Here is a 21,013-nt window from a genome sequence, read left to right on the forward strand (position 1 = left end):
AAGGAATACAGTTTAGAAAAAAAAAAGTGCTTAAAATGGCTTAAGACCTTTACATGCACTTTTCCACTGGATTCTGACAATGTGCCACAGCTCATAACTCCTGGCTGTGGAGGACCTTTTGACAGCAACAGTGGCAACAGATAGGACTTTCTACAAAGTAAACAGGGCAAAGATCTCATTTAGATTACTGAGGTGAGATCTGCCCCTATTACCCAATAGTAGGCAAATGTTTCCTCTCAATTGTAGGTGAATGGCATTTTAGGTATACGTGCAATAGCATCTATTCCAGTGCTACGGGCTACATTGTACATTGTATGTAAGTGGACAATTGTGATTTTTTTAGACAGGTGACATTACTTTTGCATAAAAGCTGATACATTAACTACGTGGGCAGTTAGGGGTTTGAGAGGATGTCTTTTATTGTACGCCAGGCCAAAGCAGGTTTTCTCAACCAGGGTTCCCTGGAAGCCCAAGCTTCCTTCAGGACTTTTCAGGGGTTCCCTGGCATTTTCCCCACTTGCCCCAGTAAGGTCGGTTTCCTTGAGATACAAAAATTATTTGAAGGCTTCCTCCAGGGTCTCATGATGGGAATACACCATGAGATTTTTTGGCAGATAGTTGGTTCGATAGATAATTTAATGCATATCCGATCTGATTTTCGATCGAAAAATCGATCGGGAAAAGCGATCGGACAGTAGGTGCTGCACTCAGTGGTATCAGAGCAATGGAACAAAAGTCAGTACTGTTATGCGTTCTTCCTTATGGAACTGAGAATGGCTGCCAACATGCAGCATATCCCCAGATGATAACCTGTTGACGGCACAGTAATTAACCGCTTAACCTTTGACTCTTGAAAAACGTGTCTTAAAGCACGCAAGAGTAGACATCCGCAGGGTAGTGTGGCCGAGCGGTCTAAGGCGCTGGATTAAGGCTCCAGTCTCCTCGGAGGCGTGGGTTCAAATCCCACCACTGCCAGCCTTTAACTTCTCGCTTGCTTGACAAGGATGTACTATGTAGGAAAGATAAGGCCTCAGCTCCTCTGGTTTTAACACTTGCTCAAATACTTGTCCAAGCTTATACATCAGGGCCACTTGAGGAGCTTATCTTGGTCAGAAATTAATGGATTAGTCTTCTCAAATGTAGCATTTGAGAAGACTAATCCATTGATTCTGCTGTGGCATAGAGTGCTTTACCTGCACTTTCCTAGGTGCTGTCATCAGAGGCATAGAACCAAAGCCAGTACTGTCAAGTGTTTTCTCTTTCCGTGGTAATGAAAATAGGTGCATACATGCAGCATGTCCCCAGTTGATTACTTGTTGATGGCACAATAATGAACCACTCAACATTCCACTCATACAAACCTCATTTTAAAAGCACACAAAAGATCGATATCGGCAAGGTAGTGTGGCCGAGCGGTCTAAGGCGCTGGATTTAGGCTCCAGTCTCTTTGGAGGCGTGGGTTCAAATCCCACCACTGCCAGTCTGCAACTTCTATCTTGCCTCACAGGCCTCTTGTGGATCTCCTACGTCCCTTCATCAACAAGAAAGCTCAAATACTTCTCTTTTCCTCCATCAGCTTGCACAACAACATGAATGAGGCGTACCCAGCACCACACTTTCTTTCACCGCTACAAAGGAATACAGTTTAGAAAAAAAAAGTGCTTAAAATGGCTTAAGACCTTTACATGCACTTTTCCACTGGATTCTGACAATGTGCCACAGCTCATAACTCCTGGCTGTGGAGGACCTTTTGACAGCAACAGTGGCAACAGATAGGACTTTCTACAAAGTAAACAGGGCAAAGATCTCATTTAGATTACTGAGGTGAGATCTGCCCCTATTACCCAATAGTAGGCAAATGTTTCCTCTCAATTGTAGGTGAATGGCATTTTAGGTATACGTGCAATAGCATCTATTCCAGTGCTACGGGCTACATTGTACATTGTACGTAAGTGGACAATTGTGATTTTTTTAGACAGGTGACATTACTTTTGCATAAAAGTTGATACATTAACTACGTGGGCAGTTAGGGGTTTGAGAGGATGTCTTTTATTGTACGCCAGGCCAAAGCAGGTTTTCTCAACCAGGGTTCCCTGGAAGCCCAAGCTTCCTTCAGGACTTTTCAGGGGTTCCCTGGCATTTTCCCCACTTGCCCCAGTAAGGTCGGTTTCCTTGAGATGCAAAAATTATTTTAAGGCTTCCTCCAGGGTCTCATGATGGGAATACACCATGAGATTTTTTGGCAGATAGTTGGTTCGATAGATAATTTAATGCATATCCGATCTGATTTTCGATCGAAAAATCGATCGGGAAAAGCGATCGGACAGTAGGTGCTGCACTCAGTGGTATCAGAGCAATGGAACAAAAGTCAGTACTGTTATGCGTTCTTCCTTATGGAACTGAGAATGGCTGCCAACATGCAGCATATCCCCAGATGATAACCTGTTGACGGCACAGTAATTAACCGCTTAACCTTTGACTCTTGAAAAACGTGTCTTAAAGCACGCAAGAGTAGACATCCGCAGGGTAGTGTGGCCGAGCGGTAGTGATGCTCAAATACCCCTTTTTAAAATTCGAGTTTGGTCGAATTCGAATAGTAAATTATTCGAGGTCAGTCGAATATTCGAGTCGAATAATTTTTACTATTCGATTCGACCTCGGACTTCGAGCTCACTATTTGAGTCGGTATTCGAGCTAACTATTCGAGCTGACTATTCGAATTGGCCTTAAATAGCTTCCCAACACTTGTTTTGAGGGTTAATGATGCAAGAAACATATTTTTTTCCAAGTGACAACAGCAAGTGATTATGTGGGGATGTTCCTTTAAAAAAAAAAAAAGGTGAAAAGAGAAGTTGTGTCCAGAATTTTGTTCAGTACTGTATATACTTCTTCTTCTTCTTCTTCTTTATCTTCTATATCTTCTTCTTCTTCTTCTATATCTTCTTCTTCTTCTTCATCTTCTTCTTCTTCTTCTTCATCTTCTTCATCTTCATCTTCTTCATCTTCTTCATCTTCATCTTCTTCATCTTCTTCTTCATCTTCTTCATCTTCTTCATCTTCATCTTCTTCATCTTCTTCTTCATCTTCTTCATCTTCATCTTCTTCATCTTCTTCTTCTTCTTCTTCTTCATCTTCTTCTTCATCTTCTTCATCTTCTTCTTCATCTTCTTCATCTTCATCTTCTTCATCTTCTTCTTCATCTTCTTCATCTTCTTCATCTTCATCTTCTTCATCTTCTTCTTCATCTTCTTCATCTTCATCTTCTTCATCTTCTTCTTCTTCTTCTTCTTCTTCTTCTTCATCTTCTTCTTCATCTTCTTCATCTTCTTCTTCATCTTCTTCATCTTCATCTTCTTCATCTTCTTCATCTTCATCTTCTTCATCTTCTTCTTCATCTTCTTCATCTTCTTCATATTCATCTTCTTCATCTTCTTCTTCATCTTCTTCATCTTCATCTTCTTCATCTTCTTCTTCTTCTTCTTCTTCTTCTTCTTCTTCTTCTTCTTCTTCTTCTTCTTCATCTTCTTCTTCATCTTCTTCATCTTCTTCTTCATCTTCTTCATCTTCATCTTCTTCATCTTCATCTTCATCTTCATCTTCTTCATCTTCTTCTTCATCTTCTTCTTCTTCTTCTTCTTCTTCTTCTTCTTCATCTTCTTCTTCATCTTCTTCATCTTCTTCTTCATCTTCTTCATCTTCATCTTCATCTTCATCTTCATCTTCTTCATCTTCTTCTTCATCTTCTTCATCTTCTTCATCTTCATCTTCTTCATCTTCTTCTTCATCTTCTTCATCTTCATCTTCTTCATCTTCTTCTTCTTCTTCTTCTTCTTCTTCTTCTTCATCTTCTTCTTCATCTTCTTCATCTTCTTCTTCATCTTCTTCTTCATCTTCTTCATCTTCTTCTTCATCTTCTTCATCTTCTTCTTCATCTTCTTCATCTTCTTCTTCTTCTTCATCTTCTTCTATATCGTCTTCTTCGTCACTTATTTCTCTTTTCATTTTTTTTTTTTTAAAGAAATGCAGCTATTTTTGAGCGTAACAACAAATAGCTGGTGGCGCACGCATGTTGGAAGCGCCATTGTATGTGCTCCCTGGCAGTGGAAACACACAGACAGCAGGAGGTAAATTTAGCAGCAGGAGGAGGAGGATGAGTGTGTGGCAGCATGCAGTCAATGAGGCAGGCAGCGTGACATAATAGCCCTGGTACCTAGCGGTGATACCATGGCTGTAAATAAACACAACAGGAGGTCCCAGACAGCGGTCGTGCAGCCCACATTGTGTCCAATACACAACTGGGACAACACAGTTTTCAACCCGGGCACCTCAGAAAAATTAAACCTTTTTTTGTAATGGTTTTGTAGTTTTGGTTTTACAACCAATTACACAGATATATAGCTATTTTTTGACGTAATAGCTGGTGGCAGAGTGGCAGCAGAAGGTAAATCTGTGTACCCTGGCGGTGGGAAACACAGACAGACAGCAGCAGCAGCAGGAGGAGGAATGGAGGAGAGTAATTATGTGAGCAGCTATTGTTTGACGTAATAGCTGGTGGCAGTGTGGCAGCAGAAGGTAATTCTGTGTACCCTGGCAGTGGGAAACACAGACAGACAGCAGCAGCAGGAGGAATGGAGGAGTAGTGTGAGTGTGGCAGCAGGTAGGCAGCGTGACATAATAGCCCTGGTACCTAGCGGTGATACCAGGGCCGTAAATAAACACAACAGGAGGTCCCAGACAGCGGTCGTGCAGCCCACATTGTGTCCAATACACAACTGGGACAACACAGTTTTCAACCCGGGCACCTCAGAAAAATTAAACCTTTTTTTTTTTTAATGGTTTTTTGGTTTTTGGTTTTACAACCAATTTAGCTATTTTTGGACGTAATAGCTGGTGGCAGAGTGGCAGCAGAAGAAGGTAATTCTGTGTACCCTGGCAGTGGGAAACACAGACAGACAGCAGCAGCAGGAGGAGGAATGGAGGAGTAGGCGAGCAGCTATTGTTTGACGTAATAGCTGGTGGCAGAGTGGCAGCAGAAGGTAAATCATCTGTGTACCCTGGCAGTGGGAAACACAGACAGACAGCAGCAGCAGCAGCAGGAGGAGGTATGGAGGAGCAGTGTGAGTGTGGCAGCAGGTAGGCAGCGTGACATAATAGCCCTGGTACCTAGCGGTGATACCAGGGCCGTAAATAAACACAACAGGAGGTCCCAGACAGCGGTCGTGCAGCCCACATTGTGTCCAATACACAACTGGAACAACACAGTTTTCAACCCGGGCACCTCAGAAAAATTAAACCTTTTTTTTTTTTAATGGTTTGTTTGGTTTCGGTTTTGCAACCAATATAGCTATTGTTTGACGTAATAGCTGGTGGCAGAGTGGCAGCAGAAGAAGGTCATTCTGTGTACCCTGGCAGTGGGAAACACAGACAGACAGCAGAAGGGCAGTACACAGCAGCCCACTGTAGGTGTAAAATGTGTGGCTGCAGGCGACGTAATAGTCAAAGTGAACCAGGCTGGCTTAGTGAGCAGGAGCCAGGAGGTGGTAAAGGGTGGTAAGGCACATTAACGATGGTTCCGGCAGCCAGTTCATGTCCCCCTCTCGCCGACAACAGGGGCCAGGAACTCGCCTTCCACCCACGCCTGGTTCATCTTGAGAAACGTCAGTCTGTCCACAGACTTGTGAGACAGACGTGAGCGTTTCTCGGTGACCACGCCACCAGCTGCACTGAAGCAGCGCTCGGACAGCACGCTGGAAGGGGGGCAGGACAGCACTTCCAGGGCGTACTGCGCTAGCTCGCTCCAGATCTCCATGCGCTTGACCCAATACTCCATGGGATCAACAGGGGCATCGCTGTCAAGCCCGCTGTACGACCCCATGTAGTCAGCCACCATGCGGGTCAGGCGCTGGCTGTGACCGGAGGAGGATGCTGCTGCATGCATCTCCTCTCTAGTCACTGCTGCCGGAGCCTCTACAGTCCTGTAGAGCTCGTGGCTGAGAGACAGCAGGTCTGTGGGGCGCTTGCTGCTGCTGGATGCAGGCACCTGCTGCTGCCTCTGTGCTAGCTGCTGGACAGTGGGGGTGGAAGGCTGGGGGAAGGCTTCCTCCAAGCGCTCAACAAGGGCCTGCTGCAAGCTCCTTATTTGTTGCGCTGGGTCTCCTCCTGCAGGCGGCAGGAACTGGCTCAACTTCCCCTTGAGGCGTGGGTCCAACATCATGCTGATCCAGATGTCCTCCCTCTGCTTCATCTGGATCACCCTGGGGTCCCTGCGCAGGCACGCCAGCATGTGCGCTGCCATTGGGAAGAGGCGGGCCACGTCTGCTGGCACATCGACGTCAGTGCTGTCCTCATCCTCCTCCTCTGCCGCCTCATCCTCTCTCCACCCCCGCACCAACTCAGCTGCGCTGTGCTGATCCCCCTCATCAGCAGCCAGGTCAGGGACCTCCACCAAGTCCTCCTCCTCCTCCCCCTCAGAGGTGGACTGCGCAGCTGGTTGCCGCTCCTGCTGGTCCAAGGCTGCCGCTCCCTGTTCCAGCAAACCATCGAGGGCCCTGTTCAGCAGAGAAACCAGGGGCACCCACTCGCAGACCATAGCATGGTCCCTGCTCACCATGTTTGTGGCCTGCAGGAAGGGAGCCAGCACAAAGCACACCTGCTGCATGTGCCTCCAGTCATCATCGGGGACGATGGACGGGATGTTGCTGGTCTTGTCCCTTCTCCGAGCTGCGGAAACAGTGGCCAGGGCAAGGTACTGGTTGACAGCGTGCCTCTGTTCAACCATACGCTCCAACATCGCCAGGGTGGAGTTCCAGCGAGTCGGAACGTCAATGATCAGCCGATGGCGTGGCAGATCCAGCTCCTTTTGCACGTCTTCCAGGCTCGCACAGGCTGCAGCCGAGCGCCGGAAGTGACGCACAACATTCCTTGCCGTTTCCAGCAGTTCGCCCATCCCCTGGTAGGTGCGCAGGAACTTCTGCACCACCAGGTTCAGCACGTGGGCAAGACAGGGGATGTGGGTCAGGTTTCCCCTGTCTATGGCAGCAACCAGATTGGCCCCATTGTCGGACACCACCTCTCCGACTCTGAGGCCTCTGGGGGTCAGCCAAATCCTCTCCTGCTCCTGGAGTTTGGCCAACACGTGGGCTGCCGTCAGCTTGGTCTTGCCAAGGCTGACCAAGTGCAGCAGCGCTTGGCAGTGGCGGGCCTTCACGCTGCTGCTGAGGCGGGGGGTTTGGCCAGGTGTGGCGGAGGATGGCAGAGGATCGGAGGAACCCGCTGCAGTTCCCCTGACCCTGCGGGGTGGCACCACCCACTGTGTTGCTGCTGCTGCTGCTGCTGTGCCCGCTGCTGCTCTCCCATCCTCACCCCCTTCCACCAAGCTGACCCAGTGGACAGTGAAGGACAGGTAGCGGCCTGTCCCGAAGCGGCTGCTCCAGGAGTCCATGGTGACGTGGACCCTTTCACCAACCGCGTGCTCCAGCCCTCGCTCCACATTGGCCATCACAAAGCGGTGCAGTGCTGGAATGGCCTTGCGGGAGAAAAAGTGTCTGCTGGGGAGCTGCCAGTCTGGGGCTGCACAAGCAAGCAGCGCCCGCATGTCGCTCCCCTCCTGCACGAGCGTGTACGGCAGGAGTTGGGAGCACATGGCCCGTGCCAGCAAGCCGTTCAGCTGCCGCACGCGACGGCTGCTGGGAGGCAGAGCCCTAACCACCCCCTGGAAGGACTCGCTCAAAAGGCTCTGGCGTGGCCTTTTGCTGACACGGGAATCACCAGACACAGCGGAGGAGGCCACTGAGGACTGGCTGCCAGAACAGGCCTCAGTGTCGGCGGCAGGAGTTGCAGAGGGGGGAGGAGCAGTGCGTTTCCGCACTCCTGCTGGTGCTGCTGGAGGAGCAGGAGGGCGGGTGGCTGCTGTTGCTGCTGCTGAAGGCTGTGCAGTGATGGGTGTGGTGCCACTGCCAGCACCAGATGCCTTCAGCCTCTGGAACTCCTCATGCTGGTGGAAATGTTTAGCCGCAAGGTGGTTGATCAGCGAGCTGGTGCTGAACTTTAAGGGGTCTGCACCTCTGCTCAACTTCCGCTGACAGTGGTTGCAAGTGGCGTACTTGCTGTACACAGTGGGCATGGTGAAAAAGCGCCAGATTGGTGACAGAAACATCCCCCTACGGCATGGAAGCGCTGCTGCCTGTCTCCCTGTGGTGGTTGGGGGGGGGGCTTGGGTGCGGCTGGTGGTGGTACTGGCTGATGCTGCTGCTGCTGCTGCTGAGCCTGAGACACCAGCAGGCTGTGGGTCGCTGCCAATGCTTGCAATGATGCGCCTCCTTGCAAGGCCCACAAGCGCATCCTCCTCCTCCTCCGAGCTGCTGAGGACGACATCCCCTGGAGGTGGTGGCACCCAGTCTCTGTCTGTCACCGGGTCATCAACATCATCCTCCCCCTCCTCAAACATGTCCTGCTGGGATGATGACCCCCCAAACTCCTCTCCTGATGCATGGATGGGCTGCTTGACTGTCGCCACAGTCTTGCTGTCCAATCCCTCATCCCCCAAAGTGCCCATCAGCATCTCCTCCTCAAAATCGCCAACAACAGCAGACAATTGACTCATCATGCCTGGGGTCAAAAGAGTGCTGAATGAGAGGTCGGCGACTGACGGTGAACTGGCCTCCTCCCCAGACCCTGCTGGGCGGCTGCTGCGAACAGGGGTGGTGGTGGTGGTGGTGGTGAGGGTGGAGGCCTCGGATGCAGAGCTGATGGCGGGCTGCTCATCCTCCGTCATGAGTTGCACCACAGTGTCTGCATCCTTTTCCTCAATGGGACGTTTCCGACCCGGCTGGAGGAAAATCGGAGCAGGTGCTACACGCTGCTGCTGCTGTGTCTCTGCAGCGTGAGTTGCAGATGCTCCTGCTGGGCGGCGCCCAAGGCGTCCACGGCCAGTGGCTATGGGAGGAATGTTAGCCACTGACGCTGCTGCTGCTGCTGCGGAACTGTGCATGGTGGCGCGCCCGCGGCCGCGGCTTGCCACAATGCTGCTCCCTCTCCTCCTGATTCCCTTGCTGCCCTTCCCCTTGCCCAAACCGCGCTGGCTGCCACTTCCAGACATCTTAAATGTTTTGGGCGTATAGACAAAAGTTTTGTAAAAGGGCGGGTGAAAAGTGGGGTACTTTAATGGAGTGGGTTGGTTGGTGAGGTGACTGAGTGAGTGTCCCCTAGTACAGTAAGTAAGTAGTAACAGTCAGGAAGTACAACTAGCAGTTACAATAATCAGTAGTAATCACAAGTAAATTTAGTGTGTGTACACTCAGACAGTGAGTGCACGCACGCAGGAGCTAGTAGCCTATGAACACAGTGACTGAGTGTCCTAGACTCCTAGTACAGTAAGAGTAAGTAGTAACAGTAAGTAGAACTAACTAATTACAATAATCAATCAGCGATCAGAAGGAAATGGAGTGTGGGTGGTGTGTGTACACTCAGACAGTGAGTGACCGCACGCAGGAGCTAGTAGCCTATGAACACAGTGACTGAGTGTCCTAGACTCCTAGTACAGTAAGAGTAAGTAGTAACAGTAAGTAGAACTAACTAATTACAATAATCAATCAGCGATCAGAAGGAAATGGAGTGTGGGTGGTGTGTGTACACTCAGACAGTGAGTGACCGCACGCAGGAGCTAGTAGCCTATGAACACAGTGACTGAGTGTCCTAGACTCCTAGTACAGTAAGAGTAAGTAGTAACAGTAAGTAGAACTAACTAATTACAATAATCAATCAGCGATCAGAAGGAAATGGAGTGTGGGTGGTGTGTGTACACTCAGACAGTGAGTGACCGCACGCAGGAGCTAGTAGCCTATGAACACAGTGACTGAGTGTCCTAGACTCCTAGTACAGTAAGAGTAAGTAGTAACAGTAAGTAGAACTAACTAATTACAATAATCAATCAGCGATCAGAAGGAAATGGAGTGTGGGTGGTGTGTGTACACTCAGACAGTGAGTGACCGCACGCAGGAGCTAGTAGCCTATGAACACAGTGACTGAGTGTCCTAGACTCCTAGTACAGTAAGAGTAAGTAGTAACAGTAAGTACAACTAACTAATTACAATAATCAATCAGCGATCAGAAGGAAATGGAGTGTGGGTGGTGTGTGTACACTCAGACAGTGAGTGACCGCACGCAGGAGCTAGTAGCCTATGAACACAGTGACTGAGTGTCCTAGACTCCTAGTACAGTAAGAGTAAGTAGTAACAGTAAGTAGAACTAACTAATTACAATAATCAATCAGCGATCAGAAGGAAATGGAGTGTGGGTGGTGTGTGTACACTCAGACAGTGAGTGACCGCACGCAGGAGCTAGTAGCCTATGAACACAGTGACTGAGTGTCCTAGACTCCTAGTACAGTAAGAGTAAGTAGTAACAGTAAGTAGAACTAACTAATTACAATAATCAATCAGCGATCAGAAGGAAATGGAGTGTGGGTGGTGTGTGTACACTCAGACAGTGAGTGACCGCACGCAGGAGCTAGTAGCCTATGAACACAGTGACTGAGTGTCCTAGACTCCTAGTACAGTAAGAGTAAGTAGTAACAGTAAGTAGAACTAACTAATTACAATAATCAATCAGCGATCAGAAGGAAATGGAGTGTGGGTGGTGTGTGTACACTCAGACAGTGAGTGACCGCACGCAGGAGCTAGTAGCCTATGAACACAGTGACTGAGTGTCCTAGACTCCTAGTACAGTAAGAGTAAGTAGTAACAGTAAGTAGAACTAACTAATTACAATAATCAATCAGCGATCAGAAGGAAATGGAGTGTGGGTGGTGTGTGTACACTCAGACAGTGAGTGACCGCACGCAGGAGCTAGTAGCCTATGAACACAGTGACTGAGTGTCCTAGACTCCTAGTACAGTAAGAGTAAGTAGTAACAGTAAGTACAACTAACTAATTACAATAATCAATCAGCGATCAGAAGGAAATGGAGTGTGGGTGGTGTGTGTACACTCAGACAGTGAGTGACCGCACGCAGGAGCTAGTAGCCTATGAACACAGTGACTGAGTGTCCTAGACTCCTAGTACAGTAAGAGTAAGTAGTAACAGTAAGTACAACTAACTAATTACAATAATCAATCAGCGATCAGAAGGAAATGGAGTGTGGGTGGTGTGTGTACACTCAGACAGTGAGTGACCGCACGCAGGAGCTAGTAGCCTATGAACACAGTGACTGAGTGTCCTAGACTCCTAGTACAGTAAGAGTAAGTAGTAACAGTAAGTAGAACTAACTAATTACAATAATCAATCAGCGATCAGAAGGAAATGGAGTGTGGGTGGTGTGTGTACACTCAGACAGTGAGTGACCGCACGCAGGAGCTAGTAGCCTATGAACACAGTGACTGAGTGTCCTAGACTCCTAGTACAGTAAGAGTAAGTAGTAACAGTAAGTAGAACTAACTAATTACAATAATCAATCAGCGATCAGAAGGAAATGGAGTGTGGGTGGTGTGTGTACACTCAGACAGTGAGTGACCGCACGCAGGAGCTAGTAGCCTATGAACACAGTGACTGTCTGACTGAGTGTCCTAGACTCCTAGTACAGTAAGAGTAAGTAGTAACAGTAAGTACAACTAACTAACAATAATCTATCAGTAATCAGAAGGAAATAGAGTGTGTGTACACACAGACAGTGAGTGAGTGCACACACGCAGGAGCTAGCTAGTAGCCTATAAACAGTGACAGTCAGTGAGTGTCCTACTCCTAGTACAGTATAACTACAATACTATTAGTAAAGGACAGCAGAAATACTGGTATAGATGAGAGAAATAAACAGAGGACAGCTGCCCACAGAGGCAAGGCCCCCCTGAGGCCTAAACCTGCAAGCTTGCAGCAGCTGCCTGTCTCTAATGTAACACACAAGCTACTAACTAAAATACAATGTCTATCTAACTAACAACAATATAGGTGTATATGGCAGGTGTAGGTGAGCAAAAACGCTAGGTAAATGATCACAATAGAGCACTTGCTAAGCCAAAGCACAAAGGAGCAACTCTCTCTCTGTACAAGTCTCAGGCAAGCATGGAGAAACGTAACATGGCGGCCGCTATTTATAGGGTAGGGGCTGGCCAGGGTCCCCCTCTGTGATTGGCTGCCGTCAGAGGGCCTGGGAGCCCTCTGATTGGCTCTAAGGACATCAATCTGGGCTATGACGCTATTCGAGCTCGGTACCGAGCTCGAATAGCGCCGAGTTGCTCGAATAGCTCGAATAGTGAATGGGCTATTCGAGTGTACTCGGATAGCCCATTCGAATAGCTCCAGCTATTCGGAGCTCGAATACCGAGCTCGAATAGCTGAAAAAGAGCTCGAATATTCGAGCTACTCGAATATTCGAGCTCTACTGAGCACCACTGCCGAGCGGTCTAAGGCGCTGGATTAAGGCTCCAGTCTCCTCGGAGGCGTGGGTTCAAATCCCACCACTGCCAGCCTTTAACTTCTCGCTTGCTTGACAAGGATGTACTATGTAGGAAAGATAAGGCCTCAGCTCCTCTGGTTTTAACACTTGCTCAAATACTTGTCCAAGCTTATACATCAGGGCCACTTGAGGAGCTTATCTTGGTCAGAAATTAATGGATTAGTCTTCTCAAATGTAGCATTTGAGAAGACTAATCCATTGATTCTGCTGTGGCATAGAGTGCTTTACCTGCACTTTCCTAGGTGCTGTCATCAGAGGCATAGAACCAAAGCCAGTACTGTCAAGTGTTTTCTCTTTCCGCGGTAATGAGAATAGGTGCATACATGCAGCATGTCCCCAGTTGATTACTTGTTGATGGCACAATAATGAACCACTCAACATTCCACTCATACAAACCTCATTTTAAAAGCACACAAAAGATCGATATCGGCAAGGTAGTGTGGCCGAGCGGTCTAAGGCGCTGGATTTAGGCTCCAGTCTCTTTGGAGGCGTGGGTTCAAATCCCACCACTGCCAGTCTGCAACTTCTATCTTGCCTCACAGGCCTCTTGTGGATCTCCTACGTCCCTTCATCAACAAGAAAGCTCAAATACTTCTCTTTTCCTCCATCAGCTTGCACAACAACATGAATGAGGCGTACCCAGCACCACACTTTCTTTCACCGCTACAAAGGAATACAGTTTAGAAAAAAAAAGTGCTTAAAATGGCTTAAGACCTTTACATGCACTTTTCCACTGGATTCTGACAATGTGCCACAGCTCATAACTCCTGGCTGTGGAGGACCTTTTGACAGCAACAGTGGCAACAGATAGGACTTTCTACAAAGTAAACAGGGCAAAGATCTCATTTAGATTACTGAGGTGAGATCTGCCCCTATTACCCAATAGTAGGCAAATGTTTCCTCTCAATTGTAGGTGAATGGCATTTTAGGTATACGTGCAATAGCATCTATTCCAGTGCTACGGGCTACATTGTACATTGTACGTAAGTGGACAATTGTGATTTTTTTAGACAGGTGACATTACTTTTGCATAAAAGCTGATACATTAACTACGTGGGCAGTTAGGGGTTTGAGAGGATGTCTTTTATTGTACGCCAGGCCAAAGCAGGTTTTCTCAACCAGGGTTCCCTGGAAGCCCAAGCTTCCTTCAGGACTTTTCAGGGGTTCCCTGGCATTTTCCCCACTTGCCCCAGTAAGGTCGGTTTCCTTGAGATGCAAAAATTATTTTAAGGCTTCCTCCAGGGTCTCATGATGGGAATACACCATGAGATTTTTTGGCAGATAGTTGGTTCGATAGATAATTTAATGCATATCCGATCTGATTTTCGATCGAAAAATCGATCGGGAAAAGCGATCGGACAGTAGGTGCTGCACTCAGTGGTATCAGAGCAATGGAACAAAAGTCAGTACTGTTATGCGTTCTTCCTTATGGAACTGAGAATGGCTGCCAACATGCAGCATATCCCCAGATGATAACCTGTTGACGGCACAGTAATTAACCGCTTAACCTTTGACTCTTGAAAAACGTGTCTTAAAGCACGCAAGAGTAGACATCCGCAGGGTAGTGTGGCCGAGCGGTCTAAGGCGCTGGATTAAGGCTCCAGTCTCCTTGGAGGCGTGGGTTCAAATCCCACCACTGCCAGCCTTTAACTTCTCGCTTGCTTGACAAGGATGTACTATGTAGGAAAGATAAGGCCTCAGCTCCTCTGGTTTTAACACTTGCTCAAATACTTGTCCAAGCTTATACATCAGGGCCACTTGAGGAGCTTATCTTGGTCAGAAATTAATGGATTAGTCTTCTCAAATGTAGCATTTGAGAAGACTAATCCATTGATTCTGCTGTGGCATAGAGTGCTTTACCTGCACTTTCCTAGGTGCTGTCATCAGAGGCATAGAACCAAAGCCAGTACTGTCAAGTGTTTTCTCTTTCCGCGGTAATGAGAATAGGTGCATACATGCAGCATGTCCCCAGTTGATTACTTGTTGATGGCACAATAATGAACCACTCAACATTCCACTCATACAAACCTCATTTTAAAAGCACACAAAAGATCGATATCGGCAAGGTAGTGTGGCCGAGCGGTCTAAGGCGCTGGATTTAGGCTCCAGTCTCTTTGGAGGCGTGGGTTCAAATCCCACCACTGCCAGTCTGCAACTTCTATCTTGCCTCACAGGCCTCTTGTGGATCTCCTACGTCCCTTCATCAACAAGAAAGCTCAAATACTTCTCTTTTCCTCCATCAGCTTGCACAACAACATGAATGAGGCGTACCCAGCACCACACTTTCTTTCACCGCTACAAAGGAATACAGTTTAGAAAAAAAAAGTGCTTAAAATGGCTTAAGACCTTTACATGCACTTTTCCACTGGATTCTGACAATGTGCCACAGCTCATAACTCCTGGCTGTGGAGGACCTTTTGACAGCAACAGTGGCAACAGATAGGACTTTCTACAAAGTAAACAGGGCAAAGATCTCATTTAGATTACTGAGGTGAGATCTGCCCCTATTACCCAATAGTAGGCAAATGTTTCCTCTCAATTGTAGGTGAATGGCATTTTAGGTATACGTGCAATAGCATCTATTTCAGTGCTACGGGCTACATTGTACATTGTACGTAAGTGGACAATTGTGATTTTTTTAGACAGGTGACATTACTTTTGCATAAAAGCTGATACATTAACTACGTGGGCAGTTAGGGGTTTGAGAGGATGTCTTTTATTGTACGCCAGGCCAAAGCAGGTTTTCTCAACCAGGGTTCCCTGGAAGCCCAAGCTTCCTTCAGGACTTTTCAGGGGTTCCCTGGCATTTTCCCCACTTGCCCCAGTAAGGTCGGTTTCCTTGAGATGCAAAAATTATTTTAAGGCTTCCTCCAGGGTCTCATGATGGGAATACACCATGAGATTTTTTGGCAGATAGTTGGTTCGATAGATAATTTAATGCATATCCGATCTGATTTTCGATCGAAAAATCGATCGGGAAAAGCGATCGGACAGTAGGTGCTGCACTCAGTGGTATCAGAGCAATGGAACAAAAGTCAGTACTGTTATGCGTTCTTCCTTATGGAACTGAGAATGGCTGCCAACATGCAGCATATCCCCAGATGATAACCTGTTGACGGCACAGTAATTAACCGCTTAACCTTTGACTCTTGAAAAACGTGTCTTAAAGCACGCAAGAGTAGACATCCGCAGGGTAGTGTGGCCGAGCGGTCTAAGGCGCTGGATTAAGGCTCCAGTCTCCTCGGAGGCGTGGGTTCAAATCCCACCACTGCCAGCCTTTAACTTCTCGCTTGCTTGACAAGGATGTACTATGTAGGAAAGATAAGGCCTCAGCTCCTCTGGTTTTAACACTTGCTCAAATACTTGTCCAAGCTTATACATCAGGGCCACTTGAGGAGCTTATCTTGGTCAGAAATTAATGGATTAGTCTTCTCAAATGTAGCATTTGAGAAGACTAATCCATTGATTCTGCTGTGGCATAGAGTGCTTTACCTGCACTTTCCTAGGTGCTGTCATCAGAGGCATAGAACCAAAGCCAGTACTGTCAAGTGTTTTCTCTTTCCGCGGTAATGAGAATAGGTGCATACATGCAGCATGTCCCCAGTTGATTACTTGTTGATGGCACAATAATGAACCACTCAACATTCCACTCATACAAACCTCATTTTAAAAGCACACAAAAGATCGATATCGGCAAGGTAGTGTGGCCGAGCGGTCTAAGGCGCTGGATTTAGGCTCCAGTCTCTTTGGAGGCGTGGGTTCAAATCCCACCACTGCCAGTCTGCAACTTCTATCTTGCCTCACAGGCCTCTTGTGGATCTCCTACGTCCCTTCATCAACAAGAAAGCTCAAATACTTCTCTTTTCCTCCATCAGCTTGCACAACAACATGAATGAGGCGTACCCAGCACCACACTTTCTTTCACCGCTACAAAGGAATACAGTTTAGAAAAAAAAAGTGCTTAAAATGGCTTAAGACCTTTACATGCACTTTTCCACTGGATTCTGACAATGTGCCACAGCTCATAACTCCTGGCTGTGGAGGACCTTTTGACAGCAACAGTGGCAACAGATAGGACTTTCTACAAAGTAAACAGGGCAAAGATCTCATTTAGATTACTGAGGTGAGATCTGCCCCTATTACCCAATAGTAGGCAAATGTTTCCTCTCAATTGTAGGTGAATGGCATTTTAGGTATACGTGCAATAGCATCTATTCCAGTGCTACGGGCTACATTGTACATTGTACGTAAGTGGACAATTGTGATTTTTTTAGACAGGTGACATTACTTTTGCATAAAAGCTGATACATTAACTACGTGGGCAGTTAGGGGTTTGAGAGGATGTCTTTTATTGTACGCCAGGCCAAAGCAGGCTTTCTCAACCAGGGTTCCCTGGAAGCCCAAGCTTCCTTCAGGACTTTTCAGGGGTTCCCTGGCATTTTCCCCACTTGCCCCAGTAAGGTCGGTTTCCTTGAGATGCAAAAATTATTTTAAGGCTTCCTCCAGGGTCTCATGATGGGAATACACCATGAGATTTTTTGGCAGATAGTTGGTTCGATAGATAATTTAATGCATATCCGATCTGATTTTCGATCGAAAAATCGATCGGGAAAAGCGATCGGACAGTAGGTGCTGCACTCAGTGGTATCAGAGCAATGGAACAAAAGTCAGTACTGTTATGCGTTCTTCCTTATGGAACTGAGAATGGCTGCCAACATGCAGCATATCCCCAGATGATAACCTGTTGACGGCACAGTAATTAACCGCTTAACCTTTGACTCTTGAAAAACGTGTCTTAAAGCACGCAAGAGTAGACATCCGCAGGGTAGTGTGGCCGAGCGGTCTAAGGCGCCGGATTAAGGCTCCAGTCTCCTCGGAGGCGTGGGTTCAAATCCCACCACTGCCAGCCTTTAACTTCTCGCTTGCTTGACAAGGATGTACTATGTAGGAAAGATAAGGCCTCAGCTCCTCTGGTTTTAACACTTGCTCAAATACTTGTCCAAGCTTATACATCAGGGCCACTTGAGGAGCTTATCTTGGTCAGAAATTAATGGATTAGTCTTCTCAAATGTAGCATTTGAGAAGACTAATCCATTGATTCTGCTGTGGCATAGAGTGCTTTACCTGCACTTTCCTAGGTGCTGTCATCAGAGGCATAGAACCAAAGCCAGTACTGTCAAGTGTTTTCTCTTTCCGCGGTAATGAGAATAGGTGCATACATGCAGCATGTCCCCAGTTGATTACTTGTTGATGGCACAATAATGAACCACTCAACATTCCACTCATACAAACCTCATTTTAAAAGCACACAAAAGATCGATATCGGCAAGGTAGTGTGGCCGAGCGGTCTAAGGCGCTGGATTTAGGCTCCAGTCTCTTTGGAGGCGTGGGTTCAAATCCCACCACTGCCAGTCTGCAACTTCTATCTTGCCTCACAGGCCTCTTGTGGATCTCCTACGTCCCTTCATCAACAAGAAAGCTCAAATACTTCTCTTTTCCTCCATCAGCTTGCACAACAACATGAATGAGGCGTACCCAGCACCACACTTTCTTTCACCGCTACAAAGGAATACAGTTTAGAAAAAAAAAGTGCTTAAAATGGCTTAAGACCTTTACATGCACTTTTCCACTGGATTCTGACAATGTGCCACAGCTCATAACTCCTGGCTGTGGAGGACCTTTTGACAGCAACAGTGGCAACAGATAGGACTTTCTACAAAGTAAACAGGGCAAAGATCTCATTTAGATTACTGAGGTGAGATCTGCCCCTATTACCCAATAGTAGGCAAATGTTTCCTCTCAATTGTAGGTGAATGGCATTTTAGGTATACGTGCAATAGCATCTATTCCAGTGCTACGGGCTACATTGTACATTGTACGTAAGTGGACAATTGTGATTTTTTTAGACAGGTGACATTACTTTTGCATAAAAGCTGATACATTAACTACGTGGGCAGTTAGGGGTTTGAGAGGATGTCTTTTATTGTACGCCAGGCCAAAGCAGGCTTTCTCAACCAGGGTTCCCTGGAAGCCCAAGCTTCCTTCAGGACTTTTCAGGGGTTCCCTGGCATTTTCCCCACTTGCCCCAGTAAGGTCGGTTTCCTTGAGATGCAAAAATTATTTGAAGGCTTCCTCCAGGGTCTCATGATGGGAATACACCATGAGATTTTTTGGCAGATAGTTGGTTCGATAGATAATTTAATGCATATCCGATCTGATTTTCGATCGGAAAATCGATCGGGAAAAGCGATCGGACAGTAGGTGCTGCACTCAGTGGTATCAGAGCAATGGAACAAAAGTCAGTACTGTTATGCGTTCTTCCTTATGGAACTGAGAATGGCTGCCAACATGCAGCATATCCCCAGATGATAACCTGTTGACGGCACAGTAATTAACCGCTTAACCTTTGACTCTTGAAAAACGTGTCTTAAAGCACGCAAGAGTAGACATCCGCAGGGTAGTGTGGCCGAGCGGTCTAAGGCGCTGGATTAAGGCTCCAGTCTCCTCGGAGGCGTGGGTTCAAATCCCACCACTGCCAGCCTTTAACTTCTCGCTTGCTTGACAAGGATGTACTATGTAGGAAAGATAAGGCCTCAGCTCCTCTGGTTTTAACACTTGCTCAAATACTTGTCCAAGCTTATACATCAGGGCCACTTGAGGAGCTTATCTTGGTCAGAAATTAATGGATTAGTCTTCTCAAATGTAACATTTGAGAAGACTAATCCATTGATTCTGCTGTGGCATAGAGTGCTTTACCTGCACTTTCCTAGGTGCTGTCATCAGAGGCATAGAACCAAAGCCAGTACTGTCAAGTGTTTTCTCTTTCCGCGGTAATGAGAATAGGTGCATACATGCAGCATGTCCCCAGTTGATTACTTGTTGATGGCACAATAATGAACCACTCAACATTCCACTCATACAAACCTCATTTTAAAAGCACACAAAAGATCGATATCGGCAAGGTAGTGTGGCCGAGCGGTCTAAGGCGCTGGATTTAGGCTCCAGTCTCTTTGGAGGCGTGGGTTCAAATCCCACCACTGCCAGTCTGCAACTTCTATCTTGCCTCACAGGCCTCTTGTGGATCTCCTACGTCCCTTCATCAACAAGAAAGCTCAAATACTTCTCTTTTCCTCCATCAGCTTGCACAACAACATGAATGAGGCGTACCCAGCACCACACTTTCTTTCACCGCTACAAAGGAATACAGTTTAGAAAAAAAAAGTGCTTAAAATGGCTTAAGACCTTTACATGCACTTTTCCACTGGATTCTGACAATGTGCCACAGCTCATAACTCCTGGCTGTGGAGGACCTTTTGACAGCAACAGTGGCAACAGATAGGACTTTCTACAAAGTAAACAGGGCAAAGATCTCATTTAGATTACTGAGGTGAGATCTGCCCCTATTACCCAATAGTAGGCAAATGTTTCCTCTCAATTGTAGGTGAATGGCATTTTAGGTATACGTGCAATAGCATCTATTCCAGTGCTACGGGCTACATTGTACATTGTACGTAAGTGGACAATTGTGATTTTTTTAGACAGGTGACATTACTTTTGCATAAAAGCTGATACATTAACTACGTGGGCAGTTAGGGGTTTGAGAGGATGTCTTTTATTGTACGCCAGGCCAAAGCAGGCTTTCTCAACCAGGGTTCCCTGGAAGCCCAAGCTTCCTTCAGGACTTTTCAGGGGTTCCCTGGCATTTTCCCCACTTGCCCCAGTAAGGTCGGTTTCCTTGAGATGCAAAAATTATTTGAAGGCTTCCTCCAGGGTCTCATGATGGGAATACACCATGAGATTTTTTGGCAGATAGTTGGTTCGATAGATAATTTAATGCATATCCGATCTGATTTTCGATCGGAAAATCGATCGGGAAAAGCGATCGGACAGTAGGTGCTGCACTCAGTGGTATCAGAGCAATGGAACAAAAGTCAGTACTGTTATGCGTTCTTCCTTATGGAACTGAGAATGGCTGCCAACATGCAGCATATCCCCAGATGATAACCTGTTGACGGCACAGTAATTAACCGCTTAACCTTTGACTCTTGAAAAACGTGTCTTAAAGCACGCAAGAGTAGACATCCGCAGGGTAGTGTGGCCGAGCGGTCTAAGGCGCTGGATTAAGGCTCCAGTCTCCTCGGAGGCGTGGGTTCAAATCCCACCACTGCCAGCCTTTAACTTCTCGCTTGCTTGACAAGGATGTACTATGTAGGAAAGATAAGGCCTCAGCTCCTCTGGTTTTAACACTTGCTCAAATACTTGTCCAAGCTTATACATCAGGGCCACTTGAGGAGCTTATCTTGGTCAGAAATTAATGGATTAGTCTTCTCAAATGTAGCATTTGAGAAGACTAATCCATTGATTCTGCTGTGGCATAGAGTGCTTTACCTGCACTTTCCTAGGTGCTGTCATCAGAGGCATAGAACCAAAGCCAGTACTGTCAAGTGTTTTCTCTTTCCGCGGTAATGAGAATAGGTGCATACATGCAGCATGTCCCCAGTTGATTACTTGTTGATGGCACAATAATGAACCACTCAACATTCCACTCATACAAACCTCATTTTAA

At 46.9% G+C, this 21,013-nt stretch overlaps 12 non-coding genes across 12 annotated transcripts; all 12 read left to right on the forward strand.

The window, feature by feature from the left end:
- Window positions 1-893: 893 nt before the first annotated feature.
- Window positions 894-975, forward strand: TRNAL-AAG (transfer RNA leucine (anticodon AAG)). Its single transcript has one exon. It is a non-coding gene; the product is annotated as a tRNA-Leu (tRNA).
- A 423-nt stretch (window positions 976-1,398) lies between these two features.
- Window positions 1,399-1,480, forward strand: TRNAL-UAG (transfer RNA leucine (anticodon UAG)). Its single transcript has one exon. It is a non-coding gene; the product is annotated as a tRNA-Leu (tRNA).
- Window positions 1,481-12,880: 11,400 nt separating this feature from the next.
- Window positions 12,881-12,962, forward strand: TRNAL-UAG (transfer RNA leucine (anticodon UAG)). The gene has a single exon. It is a non-coding gene; the product is annotated as a tRNA-Leu (tRNA).
- Window positions 12,963-14,007: 1,045 nt separating this feature from the next.
- TRNAL-AAG (transfer RNA leucine (anticodon AAG)) lies at window positions 14,008-14,089 on the forward strand. Its single transcript has one exon. It is a non-coding gene; the product is annotated as a tRNA-Leu (tRNA).
- A 423-nt stretch (window positions 14,090-14,512) lies between these two features.
- TRNAL-UAG (transfer RNA leucine (anticodon UAG)) lies at window positions 14,513-14,594 on the forward strand. Its single transcript has one exon. It is a non-coding gene; the product is annotated as a tRNA-Leu (tRNA).
- A 1,045-nt stretch (window positions 14,595-15,639) lies between these two features.
- On the forward strand, window positions 15,640-15,721 carry TRNAL-AAG (transfer RNA leucine (anticodon AAG)). Its single transcript has one exon. It is a non-coding gene; the product is annotated as a tRNA-Leu (tRNA).
- A 423-nt stretch (window positions 15,722-16,144) lies between these two features.
- TRNAL-UAG (transfer RNA leucine (anticodon UAG)) lies at window positions 16,145-16,226 on the forward strand. Its single transcript has one exon. It is a non-coding gene; the product is annotated as a tRNA-Leu (tRNA).
- A 1,045-nt stretch (window positions 16,227-17,271) lies between these two features.
- TRNAL-AAG (transfer RNA leucine (anticodon AAG)) lies at window positions 17,272-17,353 on the forward strand. The gene has a single exon. It is a non-coding gene; the product is annotated as a tRNA-Leu (tRNA).
- Window positions 17,354-17,776: 423 nt separating this feature from the next.
- TRNAL-UAG (transfer RNA leucine (anticodon UAG)) lies at window positions 17,777-17,858 on the forward strand. Its single transcript has one exon. It is a non-coding gene; the product is annotated as a tRNA-Leu (tRNA).
- Window positions 17,859-18,903: 1,045 nt separating this feature from the next.
- TRNAL-AAG (transfer RNA leucine (anticodon AAG)) lies at window positions 18,904-18,985 on the forward strand. The gene has a single exon. It is a non-coding gene; the product is annotated as a tRNA-Leu (tRNA).
- A 423-nt stretch (window positions 18,986-19,408) lies between these two features.
- Window positions 19,409-19,490, forward strand: TRNAL-UAG (transfer RNA leucine (anticodon UAG)). The gene has a single exon. It is a non-coding gene; the product is annotated as a tRNA-Leu (tRNA).
- A 1,045-nt stretch (window positions 19,491-20,535) lies between these two features.
- TRNAL-AAG (transfer RNA leucine (anticodon AAG)) lies at window positions 20,536-20,617 on the forward strand. Its single transcript has one exon. It is a non-coding gene; the product is annotated as a tRNA-Leu (tRNA).
- The last annotated feature ends 396 nt before the right edge of the window (window positions 20,618-21,013 follow it).

The sequence above is a fragment of the Hyperolius riggenbachi genome, chromosome 12 (genome assembly GCF_040937935.1).
Source record: "Hyperolius riggenbachi isolate aHypRig1 chromosome 12, aHypRig1.pri, whole genome shotgun sequence".
Classification (NCBI taxonomy): domain Eukaryota; kingdom Metazoa; phylum Chordata; class Amphibia; order Anura; family Hyperoliidae; genus Hyperolius; species Hyperolius riggenbachi.